Here is a 27,646-nt window from a genome sequence, read left to right as displayed (position 1 = left end):
ATTCCAAATCTCTCCGCAGTGAAGGGAATGCATATATCATTGTTGATAGTGATTTGCCCGTTAGACAGCAACGTTAAACCTGGCGGTTCCCTTGGTGCTATTCGACAGGAGTTCCGGCACCGGGTTTCCCCTCCCCCTTCCTCAGCTTCATCATCATCTTCACACATTTCTACACTACACTTACACATACACTCACTCTAGTACACAACATAATGCTTCACAGATACACATCATGCACAGCGTGATCCGCCGAAGTGGTGTGCAACTTGAAAATGAGTCACAGTTCTGCCATCTATCCGCAATATGCGAAACCCTGAATTACGTGACAAGTAGGCATTGGATACAAATACACACATTTTACGACACTGTATCAACTGTGACGTTAAGTAACGTCAAAAAAATGTTATGTTTTATTTAAGGACGCTAGTAACGTCAATGAAATTTATGATAGCGAGATGGTACTTGGGCGAGATGAGTTGAAAGATTGGACATGTGATTACCTGACATTCACCTAGGAAAAAACCCAACCAAGTAAATAATCTCAGTGAGATTCGAACCCACTCGAGTGCACGTTACTCCACATTGGAATGTAACCGTTCCTGAGGTCTGCAGAGACAAAAGCGAACATTGTGCCATGAGTCCAGTCTGCTACCACACCGAGAAGGGGAAAGCACTTGCGATTTATAGGGAGTTCGAAATCGTGGCTTTAGACTGTTTCGCACCGCGGGGTGAAGGGTGTATCGTTATGGAGTGGTATCGCCGCAGTTATGGCCACTTTACAAGAAGAGAGACCAACGCTTTACGACCACTCCAAAAACGTAAAAATAGAATAAGAAATGAACTACCGAGGCGGTTACCATGGTGATGGACTCGCGATCACTAGTAAAATGCTTCAGCTCTTGTTGATGAGATTCGCGGCTATGTTCTGCCGAGCTTTATCCACCACCGTCTTCACTCGGGATCGAAATCGGTACTCTCCGGTTGAATTTAGGGGACGTAGCCCAACAAAATGATTAATTTTATATTTCTCAGATATTTACAACTGCTAGATATTAGGATTTATTAAATTTTTTAGGCCCATAGGCCTACCGGGTATATATTTTTATATTGAAAACTTTGCACAGAGAAAATTAGAGCTATTTCGTAAGAAAAAGATCATCTAATTATTATTATTGGAGGACGCAGCAGACCTAAGGGTTAGCGAGCTAGGCTCGAATTCCTAGATTTGGGTGTAGATTTCAATTCCAATTGTTCTGATTATTTAATTGGTGTTTTAAGAGGTTTCCTCAAATATAATACAAATGTCAAAATAATTCCGTAGCAAATTTTTAGATTCCTTTTGTCAAAATACCATCACAAACACTTTATGGGGTGAATTTATTTAATTTAATTGTTTGTTTTAATATTTAATGTGTTCAGTTTAATGTATTTCATAATTTTTACATGTTATTCTTTTGTTTTTATTATAATTTCAATACTGCTTGTCAAATACTGTGTAAATTAAATTAAATTCAATTAAAAAAATCGTTTCTCATTTCGTCTCCAACTTCACAGCCCTGCTTTCAAATGTGTATATTCTTACCCAAAATTTTCTAATTAAACATGAATTTATTCCTGTGTAAAAGTAAGTAAATATGCCAGATTTAGCGTAAAACTCTTCGGAACACCGATTGTCACAGGTAGCACATTGTTAGCGTCTGCCAGTGTCAGGGAAAGCGCGAGAAGACGGGCTCAGCGCGGAGCAAGAATCGATAGCAGGCCGGCACAATCTTACGCATTAAAATTCCGTCATGGCCTCCCGCTCTCCACACATAAAAGAAATCTCTAACAGAACAAACAATTTTATTGCATCGTCACTTTTTTTTATCACTGCCATACGAGAAATTGAATACGTCTGTGTTGCCATCTGTCTGCGTAGCAACGCAGCTAAGGTTTACGATTGTTGACGCGGAGACCTTGGCTATTGTTGATGCGAGCTGCCATGACGTCATAAAATGCGGCCAGTCAGGCTTTCGTAGTGTATGGATCTCACGTCGGCATCTCCTGTAACCCGCATCCCTGATAACACATGCAGTGTCCCTAATGTTCTCAAAGTATCCAATTTGTATTTCATGGATATGTGCAAACTTTGTTAGTATCTAACACAATAAATTATTGTTGAGACGTAGTCGGAAAAAAATACTACCTTCAAGCCAGAAGAATGTTCGTTACAGTAAATGCCGCACAAGACGGCTGTCCGGTACGTACGGCCATTTACATTTCTTGCTCGACAACTGGAACAAGACACGCGAATTCATGTTTGATCGCTCTATAATACGAGGAAATGGTCACCATCATTGTGACAGACATTTATTTTCTTTTTTATTTGCATCTATCCCTTTCTCCTACTTCTTCTAATTCTTTTCATCTTCCCCTAAACGTCTTATCACTCTTCTTTGTTTCTTCTTTTCCCCATTTCCCTAGTCCTGCTTTAAATCATTCTCTCCATATTCCTTCTCAAACTTACTGTCCTCCATTCTTCTTCTTCTTCCTCTTCTTCTTCTTCCTCCTCTTCTTCTTCCTCCTCCTCCTCCTCTTCTTCTTCCTCTTCCTCTTCCTCTTCCTCTTCTTCTTCTTCTTCTTCTTCTTCTCCTTCTCCTCCTCCTCTTGTTTCTCCTCCTCGTCCTCAAACTTTTTTTCTCTCTTCACCTTCTCCCTGTTCTTTTTCATTATCTCTTTCATTTCCTTCTGATACTGCTTGTCTTGTACAATAATGAAAATTGGTATGTGTAGAACACTGTCCTCCTGCTATATAGAAAAACATTATATATATATATATTTTTTTTTAATTCAAAATGGCGGCAGTTTACTGTGCACTGATGAAGCGTTTCCCTCATAACTTGTAAAGTTTTTAACTTTTTCATGTTCTCTCTCTTTTATTTGATTGCTGAAACTCATGTTTACAATATCATGCTCTTTCAACTGCATTCCTTAATAAATATATTTTTTTTTATTTTGCGTTACAAGAAAATACTGATATTTGAACATTTTTAAATGATTTTATTTTTTATTAGACAATCTATCAAAGTTAGAGAAGTGACCTTGCATCATATTGTAGATATTGTAAAATGTTGGATAGTTTTGAGTTATGTGGGAAACGCATCATCACTGCACAGTGAACTGAATTTTGAAAAAAAAAAAAAATGTAAATTTTTTTTTTAATCGTAAAAATATTTTTTTCATATAGCAGAAGGACAGTGTTTGAGACAGTAATGGAATAAAAAAAATGTTGAATATTTCCAAAATTTTACTGGTGTAAGCTGTATCTAATCTCTTAATTATAGCCTACCTATTATTTTATTCGGTTTATTTTACTACGCTTTATCAACTGATATGCTTATCTAGCGTCAGAATGAGATGAAGGTGATAATGCCAGCAAAATGACTCCGGGGTCCAGCGCTGAAATTTAACAGCATTTGCTCTTACTAGGTTGAGGAAAAACACCGAACCAGGATATGAACCCGGGCCCGCTCGTTCACGGCCAGACATGCTAATCGTTACTCCACAGCGATGGAAAAACTCTGAAAAGCTTTTGATTAAGGGAAGTTAGTTTTATTACAATATACACAATCTAATTTATTTCTAATTCTCTAAGGTGTGGAAGCTCCAAATTTAAAGAGCAGGACAAGTACATGGAGAAGAGGGGAGAACGGGATTACTATCCAAGGATTTACTGTCTTTTACAAAACATTTGTTACACATGGGTGAACGACTGGAGCAGCTGCTGGAAGATTTGAATGAGAAAGAAAGGAGTCTCAATTTACAGTACCAGTAGGCCTAATATATTTCAACATTCTTATCAGTTTTAAATTCGGATTTTCTTAATGAAAAAACAGCTATAAGGTAAGAAAGCTCGCTTCCTTGCAAGGGGATTTGGGGCTTTGGGAAACAAATTATGAGAACTGCAAGCCGATAGGCTACTTGCCTCACTTGTTTGGCCGTTCCATTGAAAGAATCTAGAGAAATGTTTAAAGAAAAAGCTGAAAATGGACGTGACCTAAGAAGTTGCACAGTGGCTCTTCTTCATCCTTGCCTTTACTTTTATCCCTTTCATTTTTTCATCTGTTTACTTCTGTTCTCTCCCATTTCTTTTTCTTCTTATTCTGACATGTTTAGGCCTATAGTCCATCTTCGCTTTTTGCTTTTCTTCAGATCGTTCTTTATCTTCTTTCTTCACTTCCAAATTTTTATTTTTCTCTTTTTACAACCTCTCTTTCTTCGCGTCTGGCCGCGAAACCAGATTGCCCGGATTCGAATCCCGGTCGGGGCAAGTTACCTGGTTGATGTTTTTTCTGGGGTTTTACCCTCAACCCAATTTGAGAAATCCTGGGTAACTTTCGGTGCTGGACTCCGGACTCATTTCACCGGCATTAACACCTTCATCTCATTCAAACGCTAAATAACCTAAGATGTTGATACAGCGTCGTAAAATAACCTACTTAAAAATCATCATCATCATCATCATCATCATCATCATCATCATCATTCCTTCTCCCTCTATTCTTCCTCCCCCTCTATTTCACACATTCTCCTCCTTTTCTTTTCGTATTTCTTCTCATGTTTTCCTTTTTGTCTTTTTTTATTTTTTTAGTTGGTTATTTAACGGCGCTGTAACAACTACTAGGTTGTTTAGCGACGATGAGATTGGTGATAGCGAGATGGTATTTGGCGAGATGAGGCCGAGGATTCGCCATAGATTACCTGGCATTAACATTACGGTTGGGGAAAACCTCGGAAAAACCCAACCAAGTAATCAGCCCAAGCGGGGATCGAATCCGCGTCCGAGCGCAACTTCAGATGGCAGGCAAGTGCCTTAATCGACTGAGCCACCGCGGTGGCCTCCTCTTCTGTCTTTATCATCATAATCGTAGTCGTCGTCTTCTTCTTCTTCTTCTTCTTCTTCCTCTTTTCCTTATTCTTATCTCTCTTGTAGTAATCTTTTTATTTGTTCCCCTCTTTATTTTATCTTTCTAGCCTTCGACTTACTTCTTCCCTTCTTTTCAAAATCTCGTAGCCCTTTAGCCTGTTCTATCTCCGTCCCAATCGATGTGTTTACTTCGTACTACAACACACTGCACATTCACATATTGCAGAAATCGAATGTCATGTGGTCAACACAGCAAAATACTGTTGCTTAGAGGAATGCAAATAGAATAACGCAAGGCCATTTCATAGAATACCTCACCGGGAACGGATCCCGGACCCTCTTCTCGGTGTTGCATAGGCATTGTTTACGTGTGCGCGTTGTCTTCCCGACGGGAATTAACCCTGATGTGAGTGTTACGGCTCCCCCGCACTTTACTGCTAATGGCTTCCACCCCTGTTCAACAGACGTTCCTCAAAACGACGTCAAAATTTGGTAACAGATAGCCCCGGGGGCGTCGCGACGGCTGGCGCCGCAATCACAGGGGGTGGGCTGCAGACGTCTGGAGTTCCCTCCCATTGTTTGCGTTTTACTGTCTCGGGTTTGAGTCCGTCTTGGGACAATTACACCACCTCCAGTCCATTACACAGTCGCGGTAATTAACCCCTGCACACCCCCGGTTATTAATTTTACAACCCCTAGCCCATTAGCACTCAGCCCCGTGATCGACATCCGCTGCCCCACAACAGGCAGGTGGGGATGCTTTTACGATGTTGCAGCTATTAGCAGTGAAACCTGGCCCACGGAGTACCGGGATTTGAACTCGGGTCGCTAACAGCTGACCGAACTGTAAATAGGTTAACTTCATTGACGAGTATTTCAAGTTTAGGTGGTTTATTGTTTGTCCTGAATGACCTACCCTTGGGCAGAAAACTACCGAATGAAAATGTTTTATACCATAGATGTCCAATTGTAACTCGTACGAGGTAACCCCTGGCGTAAGCAACCCTCAGCGCATATTCTTTAAGGTCGTTTTTCCTATTTTATATGGAAAGTTATTGACCTTAGCAGAGCATGCTTGACGTGCATTATCTTCTGGTTCTATAGGCATTTGAACACCTATGTTTACACTGCATTGCACAATTTTCTCGTATATTGAACATATAGGAGGGTCGCTGCAAACGAAATGACACCCATTCCTTTTCCAAGGAAATTGAATTGACGTATATCATAATTCACACATTTATTCATTTACTGTTATTTTTCTACCGGTAAAATCCACAGTTTCTCCAGCTTTCAATAAATTTCTTAAGCTGTACTGTCGCTCTCGGTCTCAGTGAGTAAATTTATTAACACCTTTAATGATGGCATTCGTGGGGAAACTCTACTTAACAAATTAATTTTTAGGGAGTCAAATAAATAAAGTATAGTGTAGCTATAACACGTTTATGATATGAATATGGTATGATAATCCATACAGGCTGATTAAAAAAGTATCCAATATTTTAGGAGGTGATAGTATGCATCAAAACAAGAAAATAATGTCTATTAAACATGGGCCCTAGAATACATACTTTCTGAAATCTGAAAACATATTCATAGGAGGTGCTCAGTATGACGTCCATTCATGGCAATGCATTTCTCTGCCCTACAATACAGTAGACTACCAGATAATTATACCGTACTTGACACTCCTGGCATGGAATAATGATACGTCGCAAGGAATACTGAAGACAAAAGTCTGGTTGCGGATATGAGCGGGGTTCAGCAGAGATGGTGTTGTGAATTTTCGTAATCAGCATGTGTAGGCTGATGAAAATCCTCATGCAGTTGAAGAAACAAGGCATCAGCATCGATTCTCAATCAACTTATGGGCAGGCGTTCTTGGTGATAGATTAAGGGCCATACGTGCTACCACAGAGATTGACTGGGGATTAACGTGTTAAAACAAATTTCAAAGAGTGCGTGATTCCTTACGCCGAGGGACAGAGGAATGCATTGCCATGAATGGACGTCACATTGAGCACCTCCTATGAACAAGTGTTCAGATCTCAGAAAGTATGTGTTGTAGGACCCATGTTTATTAGACATTATTTTCTTGTTTTGATGCATACTAGCACCTCCTAAAATAGTGGATACTTTTTTAAACATCCTGTATAAATTAAGACTCTTATTCTCCTCTCAAGCTGAGATGGAATCTCTCATTCTCAAATTGAAAAAAAAAAAATGTTCGTTTCTTTCTGATCGGCATTACATGATCTAGTATTATTACCTGACAGCGGACTTTCGCTCCCTACACAGCATCAAGACGTCACGTCTCTTGGCGTACGGAGGAAGCGTAGCAATGAGTTCAATGACCTCACTGCAACTGACATACACCTCACTTTCTGTATCGGAACCGAAAATTCGCTGTCTGAGTATTTTGTACCTCAGAAACCAGAAGCAAGTAAGTGAAAAATCTTCATTTTCAGATATGGTGAGATGAATGTTCCACTTTGCACACAGATTTATGACTTTCTTCCTTTGAACATACTATAGAAAAATACACTCAACTATCCATCCCTGGAATTCGGGAGTATCAAATTAAAAAAAAAAAAAAAAAAAAACATAAAATTCCATATTATGGATCAACCATAACCTAAAAATCCATGTTTTGGTGTTTACTTTCCTCTCTCTGCTGCCTCAAGAGTAGTAGTTTGAGAGTTTAGGTACAGCTTCTAGCAATAGAATTTTGGAAATATTCAACGTTTATTTCTTCCATTACTGTATCTTATACAATAATGAAAATTAGTATGTGTAAAACCCTGTCCTTCTGCTATATGAAAAAAAAATATTTTTTAAGATTAAAAAAAAATTGTTTACTCTTTTTTTTTTTTTCCAGAATTCAGTTCACTGTGCAGTGATGAAACGTTTCCCAGATAACTCAAAAACTATCCAACAATCTATGATGAAATCTTTTGTGTGTATTTATGTATGTCATATCTAGAATATGGTGCAAGATCACTTCTCTACCTTTGATAGATTGTCTGATAAAAATAAATTCATTTTAAAAATTGGTCAAATATCAGTATTTTCTTCCAACAGAAAATAAAAAAATATTATTTATTGATGAATGTAGTGGAAAGAGCATGATATTGTAAATATGATTTTCAGCAATAAAACAAAAGAGAGAGAACATGAAAAAGTTAACAAGTTTAGCAGTTATGAGGGAAACGCTTCATCATTGCACAGTAAACTACCACCATTTAGAATTTTGAAAAAAAAAAGAAATATAAATAATTTTTTTAAATCGTAAAAATATCTTTTTCATACAGCAGAAGGACAGTGTATTACACATACAAATTTTCATTATTGTGCAAGATACAGTGATGGAGAAAAAAGTTGAATATTTCCAAAAAATTTACTGCTGTAAGCTGTGCCTAGCCCTTAACGACCTTTGCAACTGCAGGGGGTATTCAGCGTCGAAATTCAGTGTTGGCGAAAAATGACCGACAAATTTTGCCTTAAGTCTTATCAGAGACAAGGCTTTTTTACTTGTAAATATACGACGTGAGCCTCGTAGATGTATTTCTTTTCCGAAGGAAGTCATGCTGAAGCTTTTGTCGCCCTTTAAAATCCATCACCCTCAGCTGATTTTGAATCCGGAAAACCTCGGATTGGTTGAAATGATTTTGCTTGACGAACAAGAGCGACTGCAGTCTGGTACACTACGTTCTTTAATCTTAACAGCTGACTTTCTCGTAAGTTCTCATTGTAGGATTTCCATATGGACTACCTTCCTTCAGATAGCCTACCGCTTATGACATTCATGTTTTAAGCTATATTGTGTATCACTCATAAACCTAATTTACCATCTCAAAACACTGATGTTGACAGTTCTCAATATTTTCCCAAACTCTGGTGAATTTCAATTGGCGCAATGTGCGTTCCATTCAGCAATTGTGGTTAAACTTGTAGTGTACGGGAAGAATGGTTCAAGTAGTCAGTTAAAAATCGAAATTAATTTTTACACTACTACTCCTATTTTCAAGAAACGAAATATGAAGAATTACTTTCGGAGGCCTTTGCACTTGTCTTCTTTCTGGTATTATTCGGAAGCCCGGTTGTATACAGAGTGATTCAAAACCTCTGCGACAAACTCTAGGGGTGATACGAGTAGATCTAAAAATAAGGAACTCTTTTTGTTAAACAACCTAATGTCTTTTGACGCGTCGTTTCGAAGTAATTGTTGAAAATCTTTTTGCGCGGGCATAAGTCAATGTATGCGAATGTGTGCACCCCTGTTTGTTTGTTGAGATGTTTGTAAGAGATGAGAAGAGTTGTTATTTGTTAACGTTTAATGTTCAATACCTTTTCCTTATAGTTCAGTGTAATCAGCAATTAAGAATGGATGTCTACGCGATCTTCCACCAATGCGCCGGAGACAAAGAGACCCATCGTCTCGAAGGCGGTGATAAAGTCGAGCAAACATTTGGTGTGAGGGTGATTTCTGTTTTGAAACTGTTGTTGGTACATGTGGAGAGCTCTTCTTCCGTTTCCGCGAGCCTCCCCCTAACACATTATCATGTCGGCTAACTCGGGAAAAGTGTAGACATCCATTGTCAATTGATGATTAGACTGAACTGAAAGGAAAAGGTATTGAACATTAAACGTAAACCAACAACAACAGCCCTTCTCATCTCTTACAAACATCTTAACAGACAAACAGGGGTGCCCACATTCGCATACATTGACATACGCCCTCCCAAAAACATTTTCAACGGTAACTTCGAAACGACCCGTCAAAAGGCATAGGTTGTTTAACAAAAAGAGTTCCTAATTGTTAAATCTATCACCCCTCAGAGTTTGTCGCAGAGGTTTTGAATCACCCTGTATATGTAACTACATATTTCACCGATCAGAAATATTTCTTGTCTGCCGATCGTTGCACCCTTTCGGAACCGGATCACATCTTTCCCGACTCAGTATAATTCCGGTATGACAGTTCAAAATCCTCCCGTAAATCTGTGTCCGAAGGCACCACAGTCCGAGGCTAATTGACCTTTACCATTCTTTATGTGGGAATGGTGATTGGAATTCGAATGGTCGCTCTCTTGCAGATGTCGTAACTCAACTACGTGGTGCCATCAACTTGGCTATGCAGGCTCAAGATCCGGTGAAGTTCCGCTAGATCAACTGATGCCGTCTGTACGCCAGGGACAATACCATAACCAGCTGCACCATTTGTGTAAGTGGGCCTACTATTAAAATTATGATGTATATTGAAATGGATAGTTACTGTAGAATGATGAAGAGAAACGAGAAAATTCTGACAAAATCCTTCAGGAAATTTATATTTGTCCACCACAAATAATGTCTCCGTTATAGCCGGAATTCGAACCTGGGTCAACAGTAAACCGATTAACTCCAGCAACTTACTTGTAAGTTTTAGTGATTAGGATAGTTTCGTAACAGCAAACAAATACAGCATGATGTAATTAATGACAAAAAAATGGTCCGCGGTCCTCGGTGTGAGCAACTCAGATACGACGATAACAGAATAACGAGCACAATAAGCTGCTGCCCTCTTCAGGCGTGATTAGGAAACGATTTCCTGAAGGCCTACGGTTGAGAATTCCGGGTAATATTTCCACTGACCGGAACGCCCCGAAATCAGTGCTCCAGATCTGGCATAACGAGTAACACCGCGGGCAAGGATGCTCACTGAAGAATACCTCGGTGCGGTGTGTACAAGCCGTGCACTGCAGAATACCCCGCTGCGGTAGTGGCGGTCTGGGGCTTTACTCTCAATGAGACCACAATGAACGATACCAGTGATAGTTGATATGTAAGCTTGCAGGGATGCAGTCCTTTCCATTAAGAAACTTGCAAATTGTTTAAATTAAGACTTCACACGGATTTCTAATGCTAAACAGAAAAGGGAGCGGGCTTTGCGTGCTGAGAAGTTTCGTGTAGATTTCTGCATAAATAGAGCGGCGTAAAGATGCGGTTAACCGCCATGACGGCCCCAAGCGCTCCGTTTCTTAGCATTGCAGGTAGTCATATAGGGCGGCTGACATTTTATTTGCTTCATATGTTTTAACTTTCAAATCATTACACTGAAGATAATTATAGCATTATTAAATTATACAGTGCATTTCAAAAGTCACGCATATTTTCTACTACAGCTACATGAAAATATTTTTCGAAAAACGCTCGGACACTGTAAACAGTAGGCCTGTGTTTTAAAAGACACTTTTTCACAAAGACATATCATTCTTGATATCATTGTTGTGCGAGTTGTGACGTCATCGGAAACATTTTAAAATGATACTCTATATTTTTCTGTACACCATATGAAAGATTTTATTGTTCTCCATGATTACACAAGCTATCAATTGTTTATAGGCCCTACAACAAACGTTGCTATGGTAAAAAAATAAATAGTTAAAAATAAATGTGTTACAGAAGCAAATGTTGAATTAATTAAATGTTCAAAATGTTGCCCATTTACGATCTGGCAATATGAAAGACGCAGAACAAATTCCTGCATAACATGTTCAATGATTGCTGGTAGTATTTCTCTATACTCCATTCGTATTCTTCTTTTCAACTCATCAATATCAGCAGGCTTCGTAGCAAATACCTTACATTTAAAATTACCCAACCGAAAGCAATTAAGAGGGAAAAGATCCGGCGATCTTGTAGGCCACTCTACAAATCCTCGTCTTCCGACCCATCTATTAGGAAACACTTCATTCAGATATTGCCGTAGAGGAGCAGCATAATGAAGAGGAGCCTCATCTTGCTGATACAAAATGAAATCATTAGGAACGTCTGGATCCTGGAAGTTCGGGTGAAGAAAGGCAAGGGCTAATATTAACTCTTCACGCAAAAATTCTAAATACAGGTCCCCATTAAATGTATCAAAAAAAACTAGGGGCCCACAACTGTACATCCCAGAATCCCTGCCCATACATTTACCTTCTGGGGAAATTGCGTCTGAGTTTCTACCATTCATCGTGGATTAGTTTCTGACAGTGGCGTTTCCTCGGGGAGGGAAGGGAGGAACGTCCTCCTCAAATTTTCTTCTTTTGAAAGTAAATACCAAATAAAGTATGTGCCTTGAAATTCGAGGAAGATTCGATAATTTTTAAGTTCACAGCTATAAGAAAAACTCGGTTGATCGAGTTTTAAACGACGCGAGCTCATGTGCTGTACAAAACTGTGGGAAAGATGCGAGATTGTCTGTGTAGAGGAAAGGCACTCCATTCCTCCTCTACTGCAGTTAACACACATAGACAACAGCACACTAGCGGCCAGAAAAAGAAGCAGAGTTTTAAAGCAAGTAAATGAACGGAGAGAGAGGAGATCCTCCTCTGAATCAGTCATGGGTGGGAAATAGAAACCGACTGGTCGTCCAGCAAGCTCGCTACTGCTGCCATCTAACGATCTTGCATTCAACCAGACTATAACACATCTAGGAGGAGACACAACAAAATCAGTTTTAACGCAAAGCTATGAAAGACACCATATAAACTTTTTTCTAAATTATAAATAAAAAATATTATTCATTGCACTTTATATAGGCTACTATTCATGGTTTGAAACTTTCGTGGATATTTGAAAGTTAAAATTCGGGTTTATGTAAAACAAAGACGAAGTAGTTTTACGTAGTTGGTCTCTGAAATTCACTTCTATTCATTGTTTACTAGACAGGGCAACAGCCAAGTTGTCAGTTTTGTACAAATATATTTGAAAATGAAAGTAGGTACTCCAAACTACATCATTTTTAACATAAAAAATTAATCGGCCACCGGCAGCTTTGAACAATAATGATAGTATGATACAAGAACTCACATTCTTCAAAAGCATGTAATACTGAACTTGTAAAATGTACATGTGGCAACACAGACCACGTGGAGGCAGTGTTCTCGCTTTCCTCAGATTATTTCCCATTCCCATTTCCATTTCCGTAAAACGGTTCCGGTTACGAGTTAGTAGCTAGTCTCTTCCAACACGTGTGATGGTGTAGTGTGCTCGAAAAATGCTACGAGGTTGTGAATTTCCTTGTAATTATTAATTTGTGCAATTATTCAACAATGAATGGAAGTGAAATCATAATATATTTAGTAAAATTTAGGAAACTCAGTTTACAAGAACAGATTATTGCTATACAGAAGGGAAGGCCAACCCCAACATTATATGGTCTTACATGTATGCATGTAGGCTAATTTGTAGCATGTTTCATTCAAGAAGGTGTCATTTCGTGCTGTTAATTTCTTTCCTCCTCTTAAGAAATATCCAGGAGTCGCCACTGGTTTCTGACCAGTGCCTGCAATTTTGTCTATTCACTTCTTCATTCAGATAAGATTTTTCAGAGAAAAGCAAGCTTGATACGAAATTGAGGTCTCTATCGCAGAGGTTGGTCACTGCCTCACAGAATTGCAATCTTCTGTCTCCGTCATCTTCCATTACCTCCTGCAAGGGCTACACTTTATAAGGATGATATTTATTACGACGCAGCAGTCTCCAGATGGTTGTTCTCGATACATCAAATGTAGATTGTAATTCAGTAAGTGAAGAATGTGAATTATCTTTTACTGTCATCAAAATGTGTAGCTCCAATTCTCCAGTAGTTATGGTCTACCAGATCTTTGCACATCTCTCACATGTCCATTTTCAATGCATTTGTTTTGCATTCTACTCACAGTAGATTGATAAACAGGAGGTCGATCTGGATGTGTTTCATTGAAAAGTGCATATAGGCCTACTTCATCTCGTGTACGTTTCCTCTCACCATATCCAATCATCTTTAAAATCTCAATTCTCTCACAGTCACTAATAACAGTTATTTTCTGTTAATTTCTACGAATAAAATGCTTCTATAACATCAGGAAATCCAACTAATTATTTTGTTACCTTAGCAACGTTTGTTGTATAAAATAATTTATAGTTTATAATAATATCTTTCAGATGGTACACAGAAAAATATAGGGCGTTATTTAAAAATGTTTCCGATAATGTCACAACTCGCACAACAATGATATCAAGAATGGTTTGTTTTCGTGAAAAACTGTCCTTTAAAATATACTGTTTGACGTGTCCGAGCGTTTTTCGAAAAACATTTCCATTTAACTGCAGCAGAAAATATGCGTGACTTTTGAAACGTACTGTATAACTACCGGCCTAATACTGTTTTAAAGCACATTTAAACGTGGAGTCCCCACCATCGTGTTGTAAAAATAATGAATGAGCTTTAATAGTACAGGAATTGGAAAATGGGTTCTTGGAATTGGTTTAATGTTGAAGATTATTGTAATTATTTCAATTCTGAATTTCTAAAGCCTCACAAAATTATAATTATGCATTTAAATCATGGTTAAAAATAAATAAATAAAGATATATGTATGTACATATATAAATATATACATAGATGTATCACTATACTGAATGTATATACTACATATATACAGAATGTATATAAATTGGTGTAAAATATTCTAGGGGCGTATTTCTATCGACAAAATGTTAAATAAATTTCATATAAACATAAGTTAGATGTAGAAACGCTTAGTTTCTTGCCTACATCCCTTGATATCTTTAATGTAGACCATACATGGGCATAATTTTCGGTTACGTGAGGCACTCGATTTGAAATAGTTTGTTTACTAGGAGAGGAGACTGTAGAGTAGGATGGGAAATATAAACTGCTGTGACCTGCGTCACCTTATCGTAATCGCTAAGGCGGTCAGTGGCGAATTATTAAGAAAGCACTTGGTTAACGTGAGAGACTCGAAAACTTCTATTCAATTTGGCAAATTAATTCTGCACCTTTAATCATAAACCTCTTTACTGTTTCTCCGTAGCTGAATTGATTTAAATCACAGGCGAGAAATTGCGTAACTAGCCAATAATATTCCATCACGTTGTCTACGTTTATTTTCTTGAATATTCTGGCGTTTCTCAAGATTACTTAATAGATTTGCACGTTCTCGACCTAAAATAATTTCAGAAAATCATATTTCGTTTTCTACGCAGATTTGCACGTTCTCGACCTAAAATAATTTCAGAAAATCATATTTCGTTTTCTACGCACAGTTGATATTTTTTTAATAAATTTCTTTTGGAAATAATACGTACAAACAACGTTTAATTCCTAGTAGGCTACCTTTCAATGCAGCGTGTTTAAGGTATAATGTCGTATTTAGTATACTATGCAAATGTTAAGATCATAAATTTTCTTCGGAATAGTACGAAAAATAACATTTGATTTGTCTTACCTTCTAATTCAGCATGTTCTTTATGACATAAGGAGTAATGTCGTTGTATATTAAATTTATTAATGCCAAATAGGATTTTCGAGCATAACATACATCGTATGTTCTCCCCTTCTAAACAGCAAAAAAACTCTTCCTCCCATTTCTCATAAAATAATCGTTTTCTAACGCGTACACACTGCTTTGTTAATGCCATTATGCCACCACTGATATTGCTTATGAAACTGATATAGAACCTGCCCACGCCTAGGAGCTACGTGAGGGAGGAACGGGGACTGTGAAGATGATGTCACTCAGAGCGATAAGCTCTGTGGTCAGTGAGACACAAATTCTCAAATGATGTAGATCCTAAAACATGATACTAGTAGAAACTATTGCTGACGTTTTAACAGAGTGTCTAAAATGAATATGAGGAAATATGTATCACTCCAGGTATATTATTCAACAGAGTGCGATGAATCATGGAAAGCAGGCTCAGAGAATGCAACGAAGCAAGAGATCACTTTTTTGACATAACTATTTCCTGTTGTAATATTTTTGTTTAATTTTAAAGAACATTATTATGTTTATTATTATTATTATTATTATTATTATTATTATTATTATTATTATTATTATTATTTAGTCCCGTGTACTTGGGAATATATATTATAATGTTCAATATCCATATGCAAATATGCAACTGACAACAGAATGTGCTAAAAAATTCTAACGTTGACGGTATTAATATTTACAACCACCACCACTACTAGTCCCGGATATATATGAATGTCTAATGTTGGTTCGATATTCTCCCAAGATTGAGGACGGAACGGGACATAAAGTGAGCATTTCTTCGAGGTAGATTATAATGGTTTTGATTATGATTGTTGTCACTGTTATTGATCCTCATTACTTCACCGTTACAAACTTCACTCTCATCCCAAGCTGCAATCAGACGAGATTCGATTAAAAAGCAAGTGTGAGACATGAAGTAGCCAGGAACTGATTATGATGATGATGATTATGATTATTATTATTATTATTATTATTATTATTATTATTATTATTATTATTATTATTATTATTATTTGTGATAGTCTGCATGGAATGATAAGCGAACTTTCCTCTTGGGCCAGCTTTCTGAGCCTCGCCACTTCAAAGTTAATGAAGCAGAAAAATGCCCAGAGCAGCGTGAAGGGGAGTTGAGAGATGTACAGGGGTGGCCAATACTCTGCTCTGACGTCACGGGTGCCTGCATCTGCTGCTAATTGATCAGTTTACTGCAGCAAGTGATCCATCGAAGCGAGAGACAAATTAGTTGGGGTCGCGAAAGTCAAAGTTCAGGATCGCGTGACGTCACTCACCGCATTAATAATATCCTTGACAACGCGGTGCTATCTGGGCGTCAATTAACCTGCCAGTCTATTGTTGGGAAACGGGAAATCGTGCTAATAATAAACCTGACGTAAGGGCATCGCTGTGAAGTTCATTTTATGTGCATGCCCAAGTAATTACAATTGAACCTTGAGGTCATTTTGTTACTGTATATGGTGTTAACACAATCTATATTAATTATAATATCGGCATGTTATTTCTGGGATATAGAGTCGTGCTAAAACTGAGCAGCGAAATCGCAATGTTGAAACGCGATATTTTAATGTAATAAACGACAAACTGTGAAGTTTGAAGGGCAGATTTAAACAGCTAACTTAAAGGCGTGGACGGTCAGCCACTTTTTTCGAAAACATACTTTTTAAAACGGTGTTGTAGTCAGTTTTCATAACTATCACGAATTGATACTCGTGTGCCAGACGTCAGCAAGGTTATGAAATTTCATTTCTTTACTATATTATCTTCTACTGCTAAATATTTTCTTACATTATACAATTTCATGTTTAGCCGCCACGGTGGCCTAGTGGCTAGAATGCTGTGACATCCCATGCGGGTGTAGTGTAGCCTCCTATGGCACAACCTGGGAAGAGACTCTGTCGGGCTGTAAGGCGGGTGTTCCATTGCTATTCATCCAAGTTTTCTGATCTCATCCTTGGTTTTGTGACTGACAATTGTTGTCGTGCATCAGCAAAACATCCTGCTTCTGCTGATGTGGCCGAACACGATGCAGTCGAAATTTCTTTAAAGTTTCCACATAACGCGTCCGTGTGGTATGATGTCCATAAGCAGGAGTCCTTCTGAATCGACTACACAGTAACCATAACTTCTACTGCCGACGGCACAGTTTTGAATTTCTTCTTGGATGACTTCGCATGATGCTACTCATTGTTTGCCTCTTCGTTGCCGGTTCAGAATGGTGCAGCCATGTTTCATCACCTGTTACAATTCTTGCAAGAAAGTCATCTCCACCATTCTCGTACTGTTCCAAAAGTTCGCTGTACATTGTTTTTCGGATTTCTTTGTGGGCTTCTGTAAACTTCCTAGGAATTCACCAGACACAAACTTTTCTGAACCCCAACTGTTTCAATATTCTGCATATACTTCTTATCCTAGTCTAACTTAGAGTGGTAATTCTTTCACTGTTACGCGTTTGTCAGCCAAACCGTGTTGTTAAAGCGCTGGTCATTGTCAGATGTTTGTGCAGTGTGCGGTCTGCCGCTGTGAGGAGAATTCCGAATATTGGAGTGCTCTCTTTCACTATATAATCTGCTTGCCCACCGACTAACTGTAATGCGATCAACAGGGCATCTCCATACACCTTTTTCAACCTCATATGAATGATTCGCATTGTCTCGTCCTCACAACACAGGAACTCTATAATAGCACGTTTCTTTTGAAGAATGTCGGGTGCAGCAGCCATCTTGGGGTGCTATAAAAGGCTGACTGCCTAAAACTCTACAGCTGCTATCTGGATGTGTTTGAAGCTATTCTTACAATTCGGAATGAGTTTCACTAGAATATTGCGTATCGTTTGACGATTTTCGATTGTGAGATAAGAAATTCTCTGCGAAGTTAATTTTATATGAATTTTTAATTACAGTTTAACCTTACACACAATCTTGTTATGATACATTAAAACTGTATTAACCCTATTTTCCAACCTATGTGGCTGCCAGGATATGAAATCGTGATTTTACGACTGGCATATATAATAATAATAATAATAATAATAATAATAATAATAATAATAATAATAATTATTATTATTATTATTATTATTATTATTATTATTATTATTATTATTATTATTATTTATAATGGCACAGTTAAGAACATAGGGCCATCTCTTACACTCTACTTGGTCACAAAGTATAGGCCTACTCACAATTGGCTTTTAAGGAACCCGAAGGTTCATTGCCTTCCTCACATAAGCCCGCCAACGGTCCCTATCCTGTGTAAGATTAATCCAGTCTCTATCATCATATCCCACCTCCCTCAAATCTATTTTAATCTTATCCTCCTATCTACGTCTCGGCCTCCCCAAAGGTCTTTTTCCTTCCGGCCTCCCAACTAACACTCTAAATGCATTTCTGGGTTCGCCCATACGTGCTACATGCCCTGCCCATATCAAACGTCTGGATTTAATATTCCTAATTAAGAATATAATGCATGCAGTTCTGCGGTGTGTAACTTTCTCCATTCTCCTGTAACTTCATCCCTCTTAGCCCCAAATATTTTCCTAAGAACCTTATTCTCAAACTCCCTTAATCTCTGTTCTTTTCTCAAAGTGCGAGTCCAAGTTTCACAACCATACAGAACAACCGGTAATATAACAGTTTTATAAATTCTAACTTTCAGATTTTTTGACAGCAGACTAGATGACAAAAGCTTTTCAACCGAATAATAACTGGCATTTCCTATATTTATTCTGCATTTAATTTCCTCCCGAGTGCCATTTATATTTGTTACTGTTGTTCCAAGATATTTGAATTTTTCCACCTCTTCGAAAGATAAATCTCCAATTTTTATGTTTCCATTTCGTACAATATTCTGGTCACGAGACATAATCATATACTTTGTCTTTTCGGGATTTACTTCCAAACCTATAGCTTTACTTGCTTCAAGTAAAATTTCCGTGTTATCGTTTGTGGATTTTCTCCTAACATAATCACGTCATTCGCATAGGCTAAAAGCACAACCCCATCCCATAATATCATATTGTAATATAGTTTGTACTAACGTGAGGTAATCATTCGTGAAGTATGGAAAATCAAGTACCGTAACTTCATAGGATAATTAATTAATTAATAGTAAATATATATGGTGTATGTTTAATTTATATGCATTATTAATTGTAACTGTTGAATGATCGTTCATCTTTGTTGAGTTATGTGGACGTAAGGCCAGCAGTCGTCTCGTAGGTCTTAGTCCTCTATGAGCTGTCACATACAAGATTACTATTATTATTATTATTATTATTATTATTATTATTATTATTATTATTATTATTACAACTGAATCTTAAAGAACCAAAGTAGGCCTAGTTGTTTAGCCTCATCATAATCCTTGTTAACTTCTACACGGTTTACAGCAAACAAAATCCTTCTAACATCAGAAGTTACATTTACAGGTACTGCAGTACACCCTTACTTTCAGACATCTGAGATAGCCACAGCAGTTGATACGCGGTCGTGACACAGCATGATTACACGCCGGCCTGCCTAATGGAGCCAATCCGCTCGCATATCAATCAACTGAAAAGCATAATGAAGGCCACGCCCCTCCATGCAGTTATCTCGACGCATCTCCCATTGGAGAAAAATGCTGCAGCCGGAGTTTGAAGATGTTTATCAGCTCCGAGAACAAACTACAGCCTCCAGTTATGGAGCAATTTGACGGTCAGATTAATCTTGTTCTCTAAAAAAATGCTGCATCGCAAGAAAAAACAATGTGTACGTAAATGAGTTCGATAAAGGAGCATCAGTGTTCCTCAACTCGTGGCGCGCGTCCAACTGTTTAAAAGTCATCATTCATTTAAAGTAATATATTACTGTGCATCGAAGAATAAAGAGCTGTTTAAAATCCAGAACGTGAAGTCGAGTTAATTCAATCGGTCGGTAGGTCAGGCAATACATCAGTTAGTCAGACAATACGTCAGTCATTGAGTAAGACAATGAGGCAATACATCAGTCAGTCAGTCAGTCAGTCAGTCAGTCAGTCAGTCAGTCAGCCGGTCGGTTATTCACTTCTTCAGTCAGTCAGTCAGTCAGTCAGTCGGTTAGTCATTCAGTCAATCAATCAGTCAGTCGTTCAGTTCTTGAGTCAGTGAGTCAGACAGTCAGTCAGTTCTTCAGCCAGTCATTCAGTCTATCATTCAGTTCTTCAGTCAGTCGGTCGGTCAGTCATTTAGTTCAGTCGGTCATTCACTTCTTCAGTCAGTTAGTCAGTCAGTAAGTCAGTTCTTCAGTCAGTCGGTCATTCACTCAGTCAGTCAGCCGGTCAGTTATTCGCTTCTTTAGTCAGTCAGTCAGTCAGTCAGCCGGTCAGTTATTCACTTCTTCAGTCAGTCAGTCAGTCAGTCAGTCAGTCAGTCAGTCAATCAGTCAGTCAGTCAGCCGATCAGTTATTCACTTTTTCAGTCAGTCAGTCAGCCGGTTAGTTATTCACTTCTTCAGTCAGTCAGCCGGTCAGTTATTCACTTCTTCAGTCAGTCAGTCAGTCAGTCAGTCAGTCAGTCAGTCGGTTAGTCATTCAGTCAATCAGTCAGTCAGTCGTTCAGTTCTTGAGTCAGTCAGTTCTTCAGCCAGTCATTCAGTCGGTCATTCAGTTCTTCAGTCAGTCGGTCGGTCAGTCATTTAGTTCAGTCGGTCATTCACTTCTTCAGTCAGTTAGTCAGTAAGTAAGTCAGTTCTTCAGTCAGTCGGTCATTCATTCAGTCAGTCGGTCGTTCAGCCATTCAGTTCTTCAATCGGTCGTTTTGTTCTTCAGTCAGTCTGTCAGTCAGTCAGTCATTCAGTTCTTCCGTCAGTCAGTCAGCCAGTCAGTCAATCAGTAAGTTCTTTAGTCAATCGGTCGTTCAGTTCTTAAGTCAGTCAGTCTGTAAGTAAGTCAGTTCTTTAATCAGTTTGTCGTTCAGTTCTTCAGTCAGCCATTCAGTCAATCATTAAGTTCTTCAGTCAGTCAGTCATTCACCGCTGCAGTCATTCAGTAAATAAGTCAGTTCTTTAGTCAGTCGGTCTTTCAGTTCTTCAGTCAGTCAGTCATTCAGTCAGTCAGTCAGTCATTCAGTCAGCCAGTTCTTTAGTCAGTCGCCCGTTCAGTCAGTCAGTCAGTCGGTCATTCAGTTCTTCAATAAGTCAGACAGTAAATAAGTCAATTTTTTAGTCAGTAGGTCGTTTATTTCTTCAGTCACTCAGTCAGTCAGTCAGTCAGTCAGTCGGTCATTCAGTTCAGCCAGTTATTCGGTCAGGCTTTCAGTCCATCAGTCAGTGAGTCAGTAGGTTTATCATTCACTCAGCAATCAGCCAATGTAAGTGCCAGTCTAGTCAGGCAGTAGTCAGTCAATAAGTCTGTTGGTGAATATAGTTATGCAGTCGATCAAGTCAGTCAGTCAATTGATCGATCGGTCAGTTGATCGCTTTGTTGGTCGATCAGTTTATCAGATCAGTTCGGTCAGCCAATACGTCAGTCAGTCCAACCAGTCAAGCGGAGAATAAATATTTTATTGGTCCCTGCGATGGTTGAGGGCATTTAACCAACAGCATGTATATGGCGGCACTCCGAGTTCGAATTCCGGTCAGGCATAGAATATTCACTGAAAAGTTTGTGACACCTGTGGCGCAGGTCGCAGTTGGGGTTTTCCTCGATCTCTATTCCACATCTACAACATTACCTGATCGTCGATTGGGGACGAACGAATATGGCTAGTCTAGGAACGAACGAGGTTTTCTGTTCGAAACCTGGATACTCAGCTAACATTAGCGTAATCAGCTGGTGTGGAGTAACGTAATGTAACGTAACGTAACATAACATAACGTATATTTCTAACGTCAAAAGTCTGTTATTATTGGATTTAGTTAGGCAGTAGATTAGTCAGTTTCCTAACGTATGAGCAGCAATTTTGTGGCATATAGCTTATATTACATTAAATTTTGGACAAGAAAGAGAGAGTATAAGAAACCTTAATGCCGGTAATTAATTCTTTATCGTCACTCTCAGCATTCAATAAGGCTGCGGCCACGATAAGCAATACGGAGTGTCCCAAATTGATGTATACACACTTTGAAATACTATTTCACAGCAAAACAATGAGATAGAAATACGATTTTTGGGGTTTATGATTCAGAAAGCAGTGGAAAGCATGGAAATATATTCATCTGTTTATAAACAAACATGGCGGTACACTTATCGTTCGATGAACGTAAGTGGATACTGAAATGTTATTGGAAAGTGGAGAATATTGTTGAGGTTCAACGACGTTGGGGGTTGAATTTGGAACACAACTACCAACAAGATTAACTATCACAAGAATCCGAGACAAGTTTAAAGTCGACGGTGCAAGATCTGTTGAAAGAGCGGTGCGCAAGAAAGAGAAGTTAAACCGATAACGAGAGTGTTGACGCAGTCATGCAGGCTTTTGCACAATTCCCAAAGAAGTCAATGAGGCAATATTCTCGTGAGATTGATATCAGCAAATCCAGTGTTCATCGAATTTTGCGGGCTCAAAAATGGAAGCTTTACATTCCGAGACTTGTGCAAACACTAAATGAGGATGACCGAGATAGGCGACTGGAATTTTGTGAGTGCTCCTTGAACATGTGTGACGAAAGGGAAGATTTTCAAGACTTAATTGTTTGGTCAGATGAAGCCACATTTAAACTTAATGGCACAATTAACCGGCACAATTGTGTGTACTGGGCTAACGAAAATCCACACATTTTTTCAAGAAAATGCCATCAATCTTCCAGGAGTAACAGTATGGTGTGGTCTGTCTTCCAGAGAAATAACTGGGCCGTACTTCTTCGAAGGGACTGTCACGGGCGAGAAATACCTGCAAATGTTGGAAACCACGATTCCACATCTTAACCCTTTGCAGCACAAATTAATGTTTTATGTTTTTTATTTCATGGACCATAACAAAGTTTCGATCAATTTTTGTCAACATTTTAACTCTGCACACAATTTCAAAACATAGATGGCATTTCTATGTATACTCAAGAGGTGGTTCCTTGGTGGAATATCTGTGCCATAAAATTTAGAAAGAAAGAAAACGGTGGTTCTTCTGAACAACCACTATGCTGCAAAGGGTTAATGACCTCTTTGAGAATGAAAATGAGTTTTACTTTCAACAAGACGAGGCTCCAGCTCACTTTCATGTTGATGCAAGGAATTTTGTCTATCACTAGTCAGAGATGGATAGGACGAAGAGGAAGTGCTGCGGAGTTCCCGCCTCGATCTCCGGGTTTAACCCCTCCAGACTTATACCTATGAAGAGCTCTAAAGGATACAGTGAACGCCACAAAACCACAAAGACTGGAGGAACTGAGAGTTCAGATTGAACATGCCTGTAATGATATTCCATTAGCAACAATCCAGTTGGTATGTCGCTCTGTTGTACGTTGTTGTTGGGAGTGTACAGTAACGGAAGGGGGCCATTTTGAACCTGTACAGGCTTAAGGAATACAAAACCGCAAAAATTGTATTTCTGTCTCATCTCGTTAATGAGAAATAGTGTTTCAAAATACATCAATTTGGGACACTCTGTACAATTTGTTTGGTATTTGCAGCAAAAGAGTGGCGATAACCGATATCCAAACACAAGCAGCACAAAAAACAAAGACACTGGCGGATTCATTAACGAATCTCTGAGGAAACTAGAAGGCACTCCTGTAATCAGAAATGTCGGTAAGACTATGGACTTATCAATCACACACATCATTGCCAGCCACTTTAGACATGGTAGCCTTAAAAACCTGTTTCGTCTATTGTTGAATTTATCTTTCAAGAAGTCTTCCTAGAATTCTATTACCTTCAGCTTTGTATAATTTTTAATGGGGTGCTGTCATCATCCATTCTGTGAGAGATAGTACCAGTTTTTGTTATATTCCATCATTTCCTGTACAAAGAACGAAAAAGTTTAATTCATCGGAAATTTATTCAATCCCTTTTCTTATCAACAGTGTATTTAATTATCAAAACCTGTAGCTGTGTGATGAGTACATCGCCCCGGATTAGTACTATCCTCCTTCCTTGCGGTACGATCCTGCAGGAGCCAGAGACCAAGACAGACAGCGGGATTTGCATGATTTGGGGCAAAGACGACGGCGACTCTCCGTAAGGCAACCCAGAACCTCTCAAATGGAATTCAAACCCGCTACCCTAGCAATCACGCAACGTTAAAGCTGAGTGTGTAATACTGAAGGCTCGTGTGGACAGTGCCTGGTTCGATGCGCGTGTTCGGGAACGCCCTGTGCACTACTGTGCGTCCACCCAAGTCACCTGTCCGCTACCAAGCGGGCGCGCCCTCCGATGCCCGCGGGGCGCTGCAAGTGGCGCCAACTACATGCAATCACGCCCAAATAAATAACAATCACGCAGCGCCACATAAACTAGCGGCAAACGAAACAGATCGAAATCCAGCTCTTTAGAGAAAGTGATGTTGCTGCAACAGTTGTTTCCATGGCGATCAGTCACACGCAAAAGGAAGACAAAGATCGTCGCTCCATGCAAGCAGCAATTCTGAATAATGGAGTGTTGGGCGAGGGCTATACGGCCCATCCGCGGTTCAGTCAGTCAGCAGAGTTCGATAACTTGCAGAGATTGATGGCGAAAAATGCGGCCCTTAACAGCCTTCGTGTGTTTGAATAAACAACTGCTTCCTTCCTGCAGACAATGGCAGCTATAAACTCGAGGTGTTTGTACTGCCAAATTGCGAAGAGGCCACCGGAGTGGCGTGACTAAACCCCTGCCTCCGCCCACGCGGCATTTACATGTGACGCCGGATTGAGTCATTCACGCCGGGCGGGTGGCCGTGTACAGTTCTTAATCCACGCATGTGACGTAGGCGGCGGCCGGCCTGGGCGATGGGAATGGCAGAGAAATTGAGTATTTGTAAGAAACCTGTCCCGTAACTGTTCTGTCCATCAAACGCCTTACAGACTCTGACAGGGATCGAACACTGGCGCCGTTAATGAGAAATCGTGACTGGAGTCTTGCGGCATTGGGGTTCGACTCCCGAGCAGTTTGAGCTGAGGTCATTCCCTCGTCACGTGTGACGCGATATGCATCGGCAGCCGCGCCCAACCAGCTGCAGACACCCGTTCAGCGACGATGAATCAACTGACCAATACTGAAGTTGACAAGGTGAATGAGGAGAACACAAATGTTTTGTTTGGAGCATTAAATACGTACGTATGTACTGGTACTCATGGAACTATCACAAATTACTACCGTAATCGTAAGGAGTCCACTATCCGCTTACTAACTGTTGGTTCCAAAATGGCGCGAATCAGTTCAAAGAAGAAAGTGAAGTGCAAGGAGAAGATTAGAGAAAATAAAACGCAGAAGATAAAGAAGGCAGAAGCGATTAGAATAAAAATGAAAGAAACTAGATAATGAGAAGAAGAAATGAAGAAAAAAACACTACAGAAAAGGAGAAATGAAAGATATTGATGATTATGACGATGGAGGAAAAAACATGAATCAAAGAAGCAGAAAAAGGTGGGGCAGAAAGAGAAGATGATAACGATGAGGAAGAATAATAATACAACATTGGGTATTGTACCTTAATTAATATAAACAACATTCAATTGGTCAATCATAAGGCATCACTATTCTGTGGTTTAGTTTTTTCTAGTTCGTTATTTAACGACCCTGTATCAACTACGAGGTTATCTAGCTTCGATGAGATTGGTGATAGCAAGATGGTATTTGGCGAGATGAGGCCGAGGATTCGCCATAGATCACCTGGCATTCACCTTACGGTTGGGGAAAACCTCGGAAAAAACCCAACCAGGCAATCAGCCCAAGCGGGGATCGAACCCGCTCCCGAGCGCAACTTCAGACCGGCAGACAAGCGCCTCTGTTGTTCATTAACACGCGTTAATACATGTCTATACGATATGTATGAATATTTTCGCCTTTTTTGGCATCATCAGATACATTCATTTGGCGATATCTAATTGTGCTAAGTTACAATATTATTAAATTTGTGTTCCATTCTTTTTCATTATGATAATCTATCAATAAAATTTATTAATGAGTATATAATGGTATGGTGTTAATTCATAAGCTTCATGTAAGTTTATGTTTTTATATAAGATAGTTTCATTAATACCTAATTTAATTAAAACTTTATAAACACATAATTATCATTGTCATGGATTACTACAAAATTTCAGACAAATAATCATAATATAATGTATCTGCAAACATACTTACTCTTGTCATGTCACTTTATATAGCCTATGCTTCGTGAGATAAAATGAGATACTAAACTACTAGGTTTTTTATGAAATCAGTAATAATAATAATAATAATAATAATAATAATAACAATAATAATAAAGTAATAATAATAATAACAATAACAATATTCATCATCATCATTCACTATTAATTATTTTCAGAAATTCTATCTATCTTGTTTTATTGTCTTCTAGATCCTTTACGTAGTAGGTAGTTCCTGACTTTATATTTTATTATTATTATTATTATTATTATTATTATTATTATTATTATTACTACTACTACTACTACTATTAGGCATTATTATTATTGTTATTATTAATTATTATTATTATTATTATTATTATTATTATTATTATTATTATTTTTATTATTATTATTGTGAAGTAGACTACAGCTGTTTCTTCCCAACTCCCAAGTGCCTAGGTATATAGCAAACAGTCCAAGCTGTGAGTTTATAGCGGATTCTGACCTGCACTCCCGAGAACCGTGTTTCTTGCCATTACAACATTATCGTACTCTACAGTCCGGCCCGGGGTCAAACTGGTGCCCTCCCCGGACACAGCTGTCAGCACTGCCACGCGCCGATAAATGCCACAGGGGTGCCAACTGAACTGACATTATGTCGACCAACTGACGACAGGGATCTGAGATTTCTGGCGGAGGTTCGACATTCCCGACTGCTTCCATAGATCTATAGTATTTTTATACAACAGTTTTATTTAAGAACTAAAAACTTTGAACAGGCTTCCGTTTGAAGGAAAGTGAAGTCGAGGGTTACGTATAGTAGATTTACTACGTGTCAAGTAAAGACTGGTTCACAACGGAAACGACAACTAGAACGAGAACGGAAATAATGTTAAAATAAATGTATTTAAATGTGAGCATTCACAATAGTTAATTGTGAATGCTGACATTTAAATACATTTATTTTAACAATATTTCCGTCCTCGTTCTTGTTGTTTCAGTTCCCGGTTTATTGTGATAAATGATAGATTTATAAACTCTATAGGAGCTATTCATAGACATTTCGCAGCACGCGCTACGAGCGTACTAAGCTAGCCCCGGCTATCAACTGGTTACTAGTACAGAATTCAAATCATATCCTATCGCTAACACTGGTTTATGTCTACGAAAAACGCTGA

The sequence above is a fragment of the Periplaneta americana genome, chromosome 6 (genome assembly GCF_040183065.1).
Source record: "Periplaneta americana isolate PAMFEO1 chromosome 6, P.americana_PAMFEO1_priV1, whole genome shotgun sequence".
Lineage (NCBI taxonomy): Eukaryota > Metazoa > Arthropoda > Insecta > Blattodea > Blattidae > Periplaneta > Periplaneta americana.
This window is presented reverse-complemented; position numbering follows the sequence as displayed.